At 39.3% G+C, this 13,908-nt stretch overlaps 1 long non-coding RNA gene across 1 annotated transcript; it reads right to left on the reverse strand.

Moving 5' to 3' along the window:
- LOC110269709 lies at window positions 680–9,138 on the reverse strand. The gene is made up of 3 exons (XR_002358471.1): window positions 9,111–9,138; window positions 2,437–2,530; window positions 680–844 (listed from the first exon to the last, which is right to left on the reverse strand). It is a non-coding gene; the product is annotated as an uncharacterized LOC110269709 (long non-coding RNA).

Below are 13,908 nucleotides of genomic sequence, written 5' to 3' on the forward strand. Positions count from 1 at the left end.
TGTAGCCTGTTTCTGGTGTTTAACGCCAGCTTGACGCTTCTTTCTGGCGTTAAAGGCCAGTCTGATGCTTCTTAAACGCCAGTAAGTCTGTCCTCTAGGGTGTGCTATTTTTGATGCTGTTTTTTATTCTGCTTTAATTCTGCAGCTATTTTATGACTCCACGTGATCATCAACCTAAAGAAAACATAAAATAACAATGGAAAATGAAATGAAAAAGTAAATAACATAGATAAATAATATCTGAACTTGTCAATGGCATAAACCACTGCAAGCTACTCCTTTTCTGTGGTTGTGTAATTTTTCTGTGTGTCATTCAAAACACGGCTAGCATAGTAAATGACGTGCAGAAGCTTGTTATGCCTCGGTCCCAATACTGCACCAATGGCATGGTCACTGGCATCCCACATTAGTTCGAATGGTAATGTCTAGTCTGGTACAGAAATGACAGGTGCTGTGTGTAACACCCTAACTATCAAAATGTCACGCTTCCGGCTGCGCCACTCTGATAGCTCGAGTATTACCACGAATTTTATAATATTTAAGACTAAAATATGAGCCTATTTAAAACTTAAAACCGCATAACACTTCGATAACTCTTTAACGTGAAAACCTAAACATACATGCACATACAATTCAGATATAACCTTAAGATATATATATATATACATATACACAACACTAGTTTACAATTATACATATCATAATTTCCTATCCCTCTTACAAGCTTCATAAAGATAAAGGTGAGGGAAAAATAATAGCTACGGTGATACAAAAAGACCGAATAAATAGAAAATAAACATAACTCTCCTGAAGCTTCGTCTTCCATATCCTGAAAAAGAATAACCTGTAGGGGAGTGAGAACGTCGTCCTCGCTTGTTCTCACTATAGGATTACAGAATTGCTATAACAAGATACGTAAAGATAAGATCATTCTTAGAGTTCAGTGATCATTGCTCATCTTATGAGTCTTTCCAAAAACCATAGGTTCACATTCGAAATCCAGAAAATTCCTTTTTCAAGACTTGCTAAATTTCTCAAATATTCTAAAACAAAACATTTTTCCTTTCTTAAAGAAAATGTCTGAAAAGTTTTTCCTAGACTGTAACCATGAAAGCAGTTACCTATGCGGTATAAATGATCATCCCGTTCCAAGCATAGGTTCATTAAGTCTATACTGAACCGATCAGATACTTTATACAGAACTAGGACTCAATATACCAATCACGGCCTCAAGCCCATCCAATCCAACACGGCCCCCGGCCCAAGCAGCTCAATCAGCAACCAACTCATCACAAACCAATCAATTCAAACACAATCACAATTAATGTGGTTCAAGCACAATCAAGAATAATTACAACAAGTATAACAGTTAGCAGTTAACATAAGTATTCACATAGGCAAACCAAATACAATATGCACACCCAAACAATATCACATAGATGCAAATGATGAATTCCTGTCCTACTGGCTGTGATATCACATTATCGGTTCAATTGCCAACCCGACACATTCCCATGGGAATTTTGCCTTTCGATCACGTATAAATGGGAACCCTCTGGGATAACGTGCCCGCCACACGGTCCAGGATGTCAGTGCCTGCACACTCCTGTGATCCGAAAGGATGTGAGCGGGATACTTTGCCTCCGACCTCACATCTACACGTAAGCGGGATTAACCACCGTCCTTACACGGGCGCCGCAACCTCGACAAGCGGGATTAACCACCGTCCTTGCCAGGATCTCCCCTAAAACTTGGACTTTGCCACCCTTTTCGGGTCCCAACCAAACCAATCAACTTTTTTTTGCAAGGGATTCAAGACCAAATTAGTTTCCAGTAAGAAAACTCAGACTTTAATTACTGAAATCCTTTCAATTCAAAACAACAAAAAACCTCCATTTTGGACAAAATCAAACATTATTTCGATCAAACAAGCAATCATATTCATCCAATACAAATCAGACAATTCATAAGACTCACTTAATCACTAGAAATGCAATTCACACATCATATCTATTTATAACAATTTCCAATTTAAAAATAAATTAGTTTGTATGGAAAGCCCCTACCTCGATTCGTCGAACCATAACCCAAAACGCACTAACGAAACCTTTAAGCTCAACCCGAAATCAACAGCAAACACAAACTCAACCCCTGATCACTTTCCCAGCACTCACAGCAACTTAAAAATGGTATTCGACATACAGAACTCGAACCTACGTTACCAAACCTCAGAGTTTATAACCAAACATACTAGAATACAAACGCAAGACATTCCAAAACATAAATACTTAGTGAACTGGCGAAACGAAGCAGTCGCGAACTCCGAGCACGTCACGCAAGCATCGATACACAACCCTACGACTGATAACGCCACAACACCTCAACCTAAATGATCAGAACAATAATCTAAAGGGATTTCAAATCAAAAACGCTTACCGAACGAAGAAGGAACGGCTGAACCGAAACAGCGGCGGTCTCCGAATCGGTTCGGCGGCAGCCCCGGCAGTCAGCCCCAAACAGCAGCGGCGATCTGAACCACACGCAACGATGATGAAATTCCCGAAAACTCAACGGAAAAGAGAATCAGCTTAAAACCCTTACTCACAGAATTCTTCGGCGACGGCAGTGGCATTTTCCGGCGACAGAGGCGGCGACGCAACCAAGAAAGAGTGACTGAGCTCAATGACGGCATCTCCGGCAGTATTTCTGGTGGCCAGAAGACTACTACTGGCGGCCAGAACAGCGGCACAGCTTCTCCCTCCTTCGGCAGTACCATCGGCCAAGGTACGGTCGTGGAGACGCCCTCATCCGCAGTGAAACGCAGCGGCTATGGAAGCTCGGCAGCGGCTGGCTCCGTGAAGAGGACGACGGCAGCGCAGGAAATAATGGTGCTGGCTGCGGTAGAGCGTGGCGGCTCTTCCCTTTCTGGCATCGTCGGCGACAGCAGTGGTCCCTCCTGGTGCTTCCCTCAGACACGCGTTCCCCCCTTCATCAATCGGCGACGGTGAGGCAGCAGAAGCAGCGGCGCCTCCTCTCCTTCACAAGCATTGCTCTCTCTCGCACCACCAGATCCAATCTCTCTTAACTCGGTTCGGCGGCCTGATGGCGGTGGTCGGAACAAGACGGCACCACGAAGCAGTTCGGCAAATCGACGGCGATGTGAGATGGATGGCGGTCCGGCGATGGCTCCACAGAACGGCGGTGACACGAGCTCGTGGCTCCATGGATGGCGCTATAAAACAGCTCGACGATGAGCTCCAGGGCGGCGGACCGACGGTGGCGAGGCCTCCCTTGCCTTTTTTCTTCTTTTGTTCTCCTCTACTCCCCCTCAGATCTCTCTTTCTTTCTTTCTTGGCAGCTATTGCTGCTGTGTGTTGCAGCTGGGTTTGGGGGGAAGGGCTGAGTGGGGTTAAAAGAGAACCAGGTCGGGTAACGGGTTATTGGGTTAGGGTTTCCTTGTTTTGAAAATTAGAGTTAGGGGTAATTTGGTAATTTCACATAAAATTGGGAATGATATAGTAATTGAAACCCAAATTAAATTCAACATTAATTGTAAATATAGAAAATACTATTTGCTCATCAATTTCACAAATTATTTTCAATAAAAAGTCCAAATCAAATAATTAGGAATAATATAATTAAATCCTTTATTTTCTCAAAATAGTAGTATCAATATTTTAAAATATTAATCATTTAGTCCAAAATCATATAAAAATCCTTATTATTTCACAACCACCAACTTTGTGATTTAAATATAGAAAATAATCCAATAATTATAAAATTGGATAATAACCATAACTTATCTCAAATTCAATAAATCAAAACTTGCCTTAATTATCTTTAATAAAATAATTTCTGAAATTAAGGCTATAGATAACCATATGATTTGAGACTTGATCATAATAAGACTTTTCAAAAGTTCTGGGTCTTACATTCTACCCACCTTATAAAAAATTTTCGCCCTCAAAAATTGATACAAAACGAAAAAAAATCTCTTAACATTTCACCTTTGAACACATTTAAGGAAAAAGCAAAAATATCTCAACATATAAACATATATACGGTTTTTCAAATACTTGGATGGTCGTATGCATAAAGATACAAAGGTAGGAGTGTGATTGCAAAGCAAACGTTACAAGATAGGCTCAATGCACAAGGTCATATGATCTCAAGGCTTTACAAAAACTTGAGGTGCCAAAATAGGGTGCAAATCAAGATAGGCGTTCACAAACCAAAGTGGTAATTAGTGAGGTAATAGGCTGCAAAGCATGTTGGTATTTAAACAGTGGCATAACGTTCGCTGACAAATCTCGTTCCCACTTCAGAACTTTAGTTTCCCCAACTCCACCAACCATTTCACAACTCCATAACATATCACAAACCTAACATCCGCAAGCCCTTCTACGAGAAACAAAACTCCCACAACTTCTCATAACGTTGCACACTTACAGCTTCACCTTCCGTATCCACAAACAGGTCTTAAAGAACTAACGCATCGCATTACTATACTTCAAGATCACACGTGACATCAAAACAATTCTCGAGTTTACTCAGAAAGGTAAAAGACTTTGAAAAAGAAGGACAAACAACAAGGATAATCTCCGCAAGAGTTCTGAAAGAACTGCAGAATCTACAAGTAAACAAGGATGTACAATCGATGAAGAGTATTGGAAAGAAATTCAGTTTAACAACCTCAAGGAAGACTCTTGAATTAGAGATAACTGATAGGAACACAAAAAGGATAAGCAAGGCAGTAGTTTGGAACTAAATCAAGCTGAGGTAACAAGTATAAAATCATAGAAGAAAGTTAACTAAAGCTAGTGATGACACTCTCAAGGTTTAAAATTTATGTTTTAGTACACATAATACATTTGAATATAAGGAATGAAAAACAGAAAGAAGATCACCTCATGTGCTAAAAGAAAGGTATATAACTCGCATTTCACAAAAAGGGTGACAGAAACACATGTCAAAACTGCAATGTGGTTAAAAGAAAACTAAATTTCATTTTGTCTAAATAGTTTCCAAGTAAAAGACAGAATAGGTGGGGTTTGAAAAATGAAAGTCAATTGGGTTAAGGCTGACACAATTTTTTTTTTTTGAAAATCCTGAAAGACATTCAGGTACTCAATCAGATAAAGGCATATACTGATATTGTGGCAAGGTTGTAAGAAAATCAAACGTGTGTTCAATAACTCTCAAAGTTTAAATTCAAACAAGCGTGTATAAAATTTTTATAGCAGTTATAGAACAAGTTAAACTCTATTTAGAAAAGAAAACTCCGAGGTAAAAGTTTGCTTATCAGTCGGTTTCAAAACTTCATTTAAACTAGTGCATGCCAACTTCAAAACAACTTTGTCAATTTAAAGAATAACTATGGATGCAATTTAAGCGAGAAGAATTGATTTAGACTTCTTAAGAGAACCCCAAAACTTGTTTCAAAAGTTCACATCAAAACTCTAAGAATACACTTGAAATTGTCATCACATAAGAACATTCTAGAATATTTAAGATGTACTTAAAAAGAAATCAGAACAAACAAGAAAGGATCTTAAGTCAAGGGAGTTCAAACAAGATCCACGAAGCATGGGACACCAAACAAGCTTTCCATTGGTCCAAAAGAATGCAACACTCATCAGGAAAGGCAACTCAATCAACAGTGAAGTTTCAAGAAGGAACCTTTGACTAATGAAGGACAATTAAGAGGACAAATAACACACTAGATAGAAACAAATTCAAGCTAACTTAGAAGAGTAGGAAATTCAAAAGAGAAGGAAAACTGAGACTACTGGTGGTGTTCATAAAAGAAAAAGATTAGTTAAAAACAAAATCAAGTATCGCAACCATAGATACAAAAGCTTAAAGAATTAGCCCATACTCGAGAGGAAAGATATGAACCCAATATTTTCAAAAGAATAACAAATGCGTAAATAATGTATCATGTAAATTAAAGTCAATTTGTCAAACGAAAACTAACTGAAATGAAAGAAAAATCCTTTCGTTTAAGAATTTAGGAAATTACCTAAGTACATAATCAAATAAAGTTACATATAGGAACCGTAGTAAAATTATTTGAAAAGTCAAATTGTACTTAAAACAAGTGTAGTTCCGTAAACTAGTAAAAGAACATGTGAGGTACTAGAAATAAATAGTTTTTAAATTACATAAGAAATTTTCAAAGTTCCATATAAATAGGTGTATATCAAATCAAAAGCGATTTTATAAAAGTTTGAAAATTGTTTACAATTATAGTCAATTAAAAGAAAAACTGAATTACCATTTCTTTAAACAAGACTAGGAGTAAGGACATAAAAAGGCAGACTGCATCAAGACAAGTTCAAATTCATGTCGAAAAATTACATAGGTCAAGAAAAAGAGTCCAAACAGAGAAGGACAGATACACCAAAAAATTCAACCGGCATATGCAATTTAGGATCAAAGAAGAATGCATATGAAGAGAAGGATAGGATTGAAAACACCAAACTACTTCTCAAAAGAAATGACAATAAGAACATCAAGATAAATTGAGAAACAATAAGTCACATGACATCCAACAGAATTCAAAGCACATAACTGAGTAACCTCGAGAAATCATCTCTAACGTTCCCAAAACCCACGATTTACTTTACTCAAAACTCGTATATCATCTATGATAACCCATCAGTGCTTTCATATACGTAATTCACTAGTATTAAGCCAGCCAAACTTAATATCAGGAATTACGCAATACAAGATTAATGGCATTAATCAATAGACCGTCATGTGCATAAAGCTCTAATTCTCGTCATTCGACAAGACCTAATACATGACAAACGCTCAGAGTATGCAATTGAAGCATAGTCAATCCATTCCTCAGGCTCTACAGGAAAGACTGCTCTGATACCACAAATGTAACACCCTAACTATCAAAATGTCACGCTTCTGGCTGCGCCACTCTGATAGCTCGAGTATTACCACGACTTTTATAATATTTAAGACTAAAATATGAGCCTGTTTAAAACTTAAAACCGCATAACACTACGATAACTCTTTAACGTGAAAACCTAAACATACATGCACATACAATTCAGATATAACCTTAAGATATATATATACATATACACAACACTAGTTTACAATTATACATATCATAATTTCCTATCCCTCTTACAAGCTTCATAAAGATAAAGGTGAGGGAAAAATAATAGCTACGGTGATACAAAAAGACCGAATAAATAGAAAATAAACATAACTCTCCTGAAAAGCAGCTCAATCAGCAACCAACTCATCACAAACCAATCAATTCAAACACAATCACAATTAATGTGGTTCAAGCACAATCAAGAATAATTACAACAAGTATAACAGTTAGCAGTTAACATAAGTATTCACATAGGCAAACCAAATATAATATGCACACCCAAACAATATCACATAGATGCAAATGATGAATGCCTGTCCTACTGGCTGTGATATCACATTGTCGGTTCAATTGCCAACCCGACACATTTCCATGGGAATGTTGCCTTTCGATCACATATAAATGGGAAGCCTCTGGGATAACGTGCCCGCCACACGGTCCAGGATGTCAGTGCCTGCACACTCCTGTGATCCGAAAGGATGTGAGCGGGATACTTTGCCTCCGACCTCACATCTACACGTAAGCGGGATTAACCACCGTCCTTACGCTGGCGCCGCAACCTCGACAAGCGGGATTAACCACCGTCCTTGCCAGGTGCAAACGACTTATCAACAATCTCGTCAATTATCAAATCTCTCAGCATAAGCGGGACGAACCCGGCCCTTACGCCTACCAAGTAATAACTCATCAATCTTGATGATATCCACAATCAATCAGGCTCAACAACTTATTTCAAACTCATTCTTGGCCCATTTACTTTTAATTAACAAACATATTCAATTCACATCTTGCCAAGAATCACTTTTCAAAATGGAGCCACTTTCCACATCTTTCCAGAACTTCCAAATAATCTCAAAACCAGGCCAAATTCAAAATCTCTTTTCAAAGACTCAAAATCCTTCATTTCTAAATCAAGGTCTGGTCATAAAAATTCCTCAGCGGAGTCGCAAGACTTCAGGGGAGAATAAACCAACTCATTCCCTTAAGTTCATAAAAAACTCTAAAACTTTAGCTTCTTAATTTGAGTAAATAAAGTGGAAGTTAAACCAAAAATCAAGTCGTTTGGATCCAAAAACAAATAACGTTTCATTCCAAATATCAGATTTTATAGAAATTTCAGCAGCATCTCCCCTAAAACTTGGACTTTGCCACCCTTTTCGGGTCCCAACCAAACCAATCAACTTTTTTTTTCCAAGGGATTCAAGACCAAATCAGTTTCCAGTAAGAAAACTCAGACTTTAATTACTAAAATCCTTTCAATTCAAAACAACCAAAAACCTCCATTTTGGACAAAATCAAACATTATTTCGATCAAACAAGCAATCATATTCATCCAATACAAATCAGACAATTCATAAGACTCACTTAATCACCAGAAATGAAATTCGCACATTATATCTATTTATAACAATTTCCAATTTAAAAATAAATTAGTTTCTATGGAAAGCCCCTACCTCGATTCATCGAACCATAACCCAAAATGCACTAACGAAACCTTTAAGCTCAACCCGAAATCAACAGCAAACACAAACTCATGCCCCTGATCACTTTCCCAGCACTCACAGCAACTTAGAAATGGTATTCGACATACAGAACTCGAACCTACGTTACCAAACCTCAGAGTTTATAACCAAACATACTAGAATACTAACGCAAGACATTCCAAAACATAAATACTTACTGAACTGGCGAAACGAAGCAGTCGCGAACTCCGAGCACGTCACGCAAGCATCGATACACAACCCTACGACTGATAACGCCATAACACCTCAGCCTAAATTATCAGAACAACAATCTAAAGAGATTTCAAATAAAAAATGCTTACCGAACGAAGAAGGAACGGCTGAACCGAAACAGCGGCGGTCTTCGAATCGGTTCGGCGGCAGCCCCGGCAGTCAGCCCCAAGCAGTAGCGGCGATCTGAACCACACGCAACGACGATGAAGTTCCTGGAAACTCAACGGAAAAGAGAATCAGCTTAAAACCCTTACCCACAGAATTCTCCGGCGACGGCAGTGGCATTTTCCGGCGACAGAGGCGGCGACGCAACCAAGAAAGAGTGACTGAGCCCAGTGACGGCATCTCTAGCAGTATTTATGGTGGCCAGAAGACTGCTCCTGGCGGCCAGAACAGCGGCACAGCTTCTCCCTCCTTCGGCAGTACCGTCGGCCAAGGTGCGGTGGTGGAGACGCCCTCATCCGCAGTGAAACGCAGCGACTATGGAAGCTCGGCAGCGGCTGGCTCCGTGAAGAGGACGACGGCAGCGCAGGAAACAATGGTGCTAGCTGCGGTAGAGCGCGGCGGCTCTTCCCTTTCTCGCATCGTCGGTGACAGCAGTGGTCCCTCCTGGTGCTTCCCTCAGACACGCGTTCCCCCCTCCATCAATCGGCGACGGTGAGGCAGCAGAAGCAGCGGCGCCTCCTCTCCCTCACAAGCATTGCTCTCTCTCGCACCACCAGATCCAATCTCTCTTAACTCGGTTCGGCGGCCCGATGGTGGTGGTCGGAACAAGACGGCACCACGAAACAGTTCGGCAAATCGACGGCGACGTGAGATGGATGGCGGTATGGCGATGGCTCCACGGAACGGCGGTGACACGAGCTCGTGGCTCCATGGATGGCGCTGCAAAACAGCTCGACGGTGAGCTCCAGGGCGGCGGACCGACGGTGGCGAGGCCTCCCTTGCCTTTTTTCTTCTTTTGTTCTCCTCTACTCCCCCTCAGATCTCTCTTTCTTTCTTTCTTGGCAGCTATTGCTGCTGTGTGTTGCAGCTGGGTTTGGGGGGAAGGGCTGAGTGGGGTTGAAAGAGAACCGGGTCGGGTAACGGGTTATTGGGTTAGGGTTTCCTTGTTTTGAAAATTAGAGTTAGGGGTAATTTGGTAATTTCACATAAAATTTGGAATGATATAGTAATTGAAACCCAAATTAAATTCAACACTAATTGTAAATATAGAAAATACTTTTTGCTCATCAATTTCACAAATTATTTTTAATAAAAAGTCCAAATCAGATAATTAGGAATAATATAATTAAATCCTTTATTTTCTCAAAACAGTAGTATCAATATTTTAAAATATTAATCATTTAGTCCAAAATCATATAAAAATCCTTATTATTTCACAACCACCAACTTTGTGATTTAAATATAGAAAATAATCCAATAATTATAAAATTGGATAATAACCATAACTTATCTCAAATTCAATAAATCAAAACTTGCCTTAATTATCTTTAATAAAATAATTTCTGAAATTAAGGCTATAAATAACCATATGATTTGAGACTTGATCATAATAAGACTTTTCAAAAGTTCTGGGTCTTACACTGTGACCAACTTAGCCTTCAGAGTCTCAAAGGTCTGCAAACACCCTGTGTCAAAGACAAATGGTATGTCAGCAGCTAGCAGATTGCTCAGAGGTTTTGCGATTTTTGAAAAATCCTTTATAAACCTCCTATAGAATCCTGCATGCCCCAGAAAGCTTCTGATTGCCTTAACATTGGTGGGTGGTGGTAAGTTTTCAATTACCTCTACCTTAGCTTGATTCACCTCTATTTTCTTTTTCAAAATTTTATGCCCAAGGACAATTCTTTTAGTTACCATAAAGTGACATTTTTTCCAATTTAAAACCAGGTTAGTCTCTTGGCATCTTTTCAGAACAAGTGCTAGATAGTTAAGACAAGAGCTAAATAAGTCTCCAAATACTGAGAAGTCATCCATGAAGACTTCCAGAAATTTTACTACCATATCAGAGAAGATAGAGAGCATGCACCTCTGAAAGGTTGCACGTGCATTGCACAGACCAAAAGGCATTCTTCTGTATGCAAATACTCCAGATGGACATGTGAATGCTGTTTTCTCTTGGTCCTGAGGATCTACTCCAATTTGGTTGTAACCTGAATAGCCATCCAAAAAGCAGTAGTATTCATGACCTGCTAGTCTCTCTAGCATCTGGTCTATGAATGGTAAAGGAAAATGATCCTTCCTGGTGGCTGTATTGAGCCTTCTGTAGTTAATACACATACGCCACCCTGTAACTGTTCTTGTAGGAACCAGTTCATTCTTTTCATTATGAACCACTGTCATTCCTCCCTTCTTAGGGACAACATGGACAGGGCTCACCCAGGGGCTATCAGAAATAGGATAAATAATCCCAGCCTCTAGTAATTTAGTGACCTATTTCTGCACCACCTCCTTCATGGCGGGATTTAGTCGCCTCTGTGGTTGAACCACTGGCTTAGCATCATCCTCTAATAGGATCTTGTGCATGCATCTGGCTGGGCTAATGCCCTTAAGATCACTTATAGACCACCCAAGAGCTGTCTTGTGTGTCCTTAGCACCTGAATTAGTGCTTTCTCTTCCTGTGGCTCTAAAGCAGAGCTTATGGTTACAGGAAAAGTGTCACCTTCTCCTAGAAATGCATATTTCAGGGATGGTGGTAGTGGTTTGAGCTCAGGTTTAGGAGGCTTCTCCTCTTCCTGAGGAATTTTCATAGGTTCTTTTATTTCCTCTGGTTCCTCCAGATCAGGCTGAACATCTTTAAAAATGTCTTCTAGCTCTGATTCGAGACTCTCAGTCATATTGACCTCTTCCACCAGGGAGTCAATAATATCAACGCTCAGGCAGTCTTCTGATGTGTCTAGATGCTGCATAGCTTTGACAACATTCAACTTAAACTCATCCTCAATGACTCTCAGGGTTATCTCCCCTTTTTGGACATTAATGAGGGTTCGTCCAGTTGCTAGGAATGGTCTTCCTAGAATGAGAGTTGCACTCTTGTGCTCCTCCATTTCCAGCACTACAAAGTCAGTAGGGAAGGCAAATGGCCCAACCTTGACAATCATGTCCTCAATTATGCCTGATGGGTATTTAATGGAGCCATCAGCAAGTTGAAGATAGATCCGGGTTGGTTTGACCTCTTCAGTCAAGCCAAGCTTTCTGATAGTGAATGCAGGGATTAGGTTGATACTTGCCCCAAGATCACATAGAGCTGTCTTGGTACAAGCACCCTCTAATGTGCATGGTATCATAAAGCTACCGGGATCCTTAAGCTTTTCTGGTAAGCTTGTTAGGATGACTGCACTGCATTCTTCAGTGAGAAAAACTTTTTCTGTTTCTCTCCAATCCTTCTTATGACTTAAGATCTCTTTCATGAACTTAGCATAAGAGGGTATTTGCTCAAGTGCCTCTCCAATCGGAATCTTTATTTCAAGAGTCCTGAGATAGTCTGCAAAGCAGGCAAATTGTTTATCCTATTCCGCTTGGTAGAGTTTCGGAGGATAAGGCATTTTGGCTTTATATTCTTCAACCTTAGTTGCTGCAGGTTTATTTCCTACAGAGGCAGGTTGAGAAGCCTTCTTGAGGGAGTTATTATCAGCACTTGCAGGTGTCTGATCCCTCACTGGCGTTTGAATGCCAAAACTGGACATGGATTGGGTGTTTAACGCCAGATTCCTATCCTTTTCTGGCATTTGAATGCCAGACTTGTTCCTCTCTGGGCTCTTACTATCCTCAGAGGGATTTTGGGTAGCAAGTTGATAATCCTCTGTCAGCTATTCTTTTCTTGGCTTTCTGCTGCTTTGAATTGAGGTATTTAACATTTTTCCACTTCTTAATTGAAATACTTGGCACTCTTCTGTTATCTGTTTTAATAACTGCTATTTTGTCTGATTCAATTGTGATTCCATATCCTTGTTAGTAATTTTGGTTTCTTGTAGCATCTTAAATTTTGCTAACTGCCTTGTTATAGAAGATAGTTGCTGATTGAGTTCAGCAACTTGTTCCTGAGGAATAAAGTCAGTTGATACTACCTTAGCTTCTTCTTTCATGGAGGGCTCATTACTTATGTACAGAAGCTGATTTCTGGCAACTATATTAATAAGCTCTTGAGCCTCTTCAATAGTCTTTTTCATGTGTATAGATCCACCAGCTGAGTGGTCTAGAGATATCTGAGCTTTTTCTGTAAGCCCATAGTAGAAGATGTCTAATTGCACCCACTCTGAAAATATTTCAGAGGGGCATTTCCTTAGCATCCCTCTGCACCTCTCCCAAGCATTATAAAGGGATTCATCATCCTCTTGTTTAAAGCCTTGGATGTCTAGCCTTACTGTGTCATCCTTTTTGGAGGGAAATATTGATTCAGAAATTTATCTGATAACTGTTTCCATGTTCTTATGCTTGCTGTGGGTTGGTTATTTAACCACCTCTTAGCTTGATCTTTTACAGCAAACGGAAACAGTAACAACCTGTATACATCCTGATCTACTTCCTTGTCATGCACTGTGTCAGTAATTTGCAAGAACTGCGCCAGAAACTCAGTAGGTTCTTGCAATTTTGCTACACCATGACAATGAGCTGAGGATTTAGCTCAAAAATGCTTGCTTTGATGGGAGGTATACAGATGCTACTCCCATATAAAGCAGTAATGGGGTTAGCATATGACCCCAGAGTCCTTCTGGACTGTTCATTTCTATTTAGGTCCATGATGGATAAAATGGAATTGATATGAAATGCAAATAAAAAATAAAAAAAATATAGATTTCGAAGAGTAAAAGAAAAAGGAAAAATAAATTCGAAAACCAAATTAATTGCTTAATTAAGAAGATTTGAAAAACTTTGGATATGATTTTTGAAAAAGATTTTGAATTTTGAAATTTTAAAACTAAAACAGGAAAAAAATAAAAATTTTAAAATAGAAATCTGAATTTTTTGAATGAGATTTTCAAAAATTCAATTAGATAGAGAGAAAAGATATTTTTGAAATTAATGAGTAAAGAGAAAAATAATAAAAT

The sequence above is a fragment of the Arachis ipaensis genome, chromosome B03 (assembly GCF_000816755.2).
Source record: "Arachis ipaensis cultivar K30076 chromosome B03, Araip1.1, whole genome shotgun sequence".
Taxonomy (NCBI): Eukaryota; Viridiplantae; Streptophyta; class Magnoliopsida; order Fabales; family Fabaceae; genus Arachis; species Arachis ipaensis.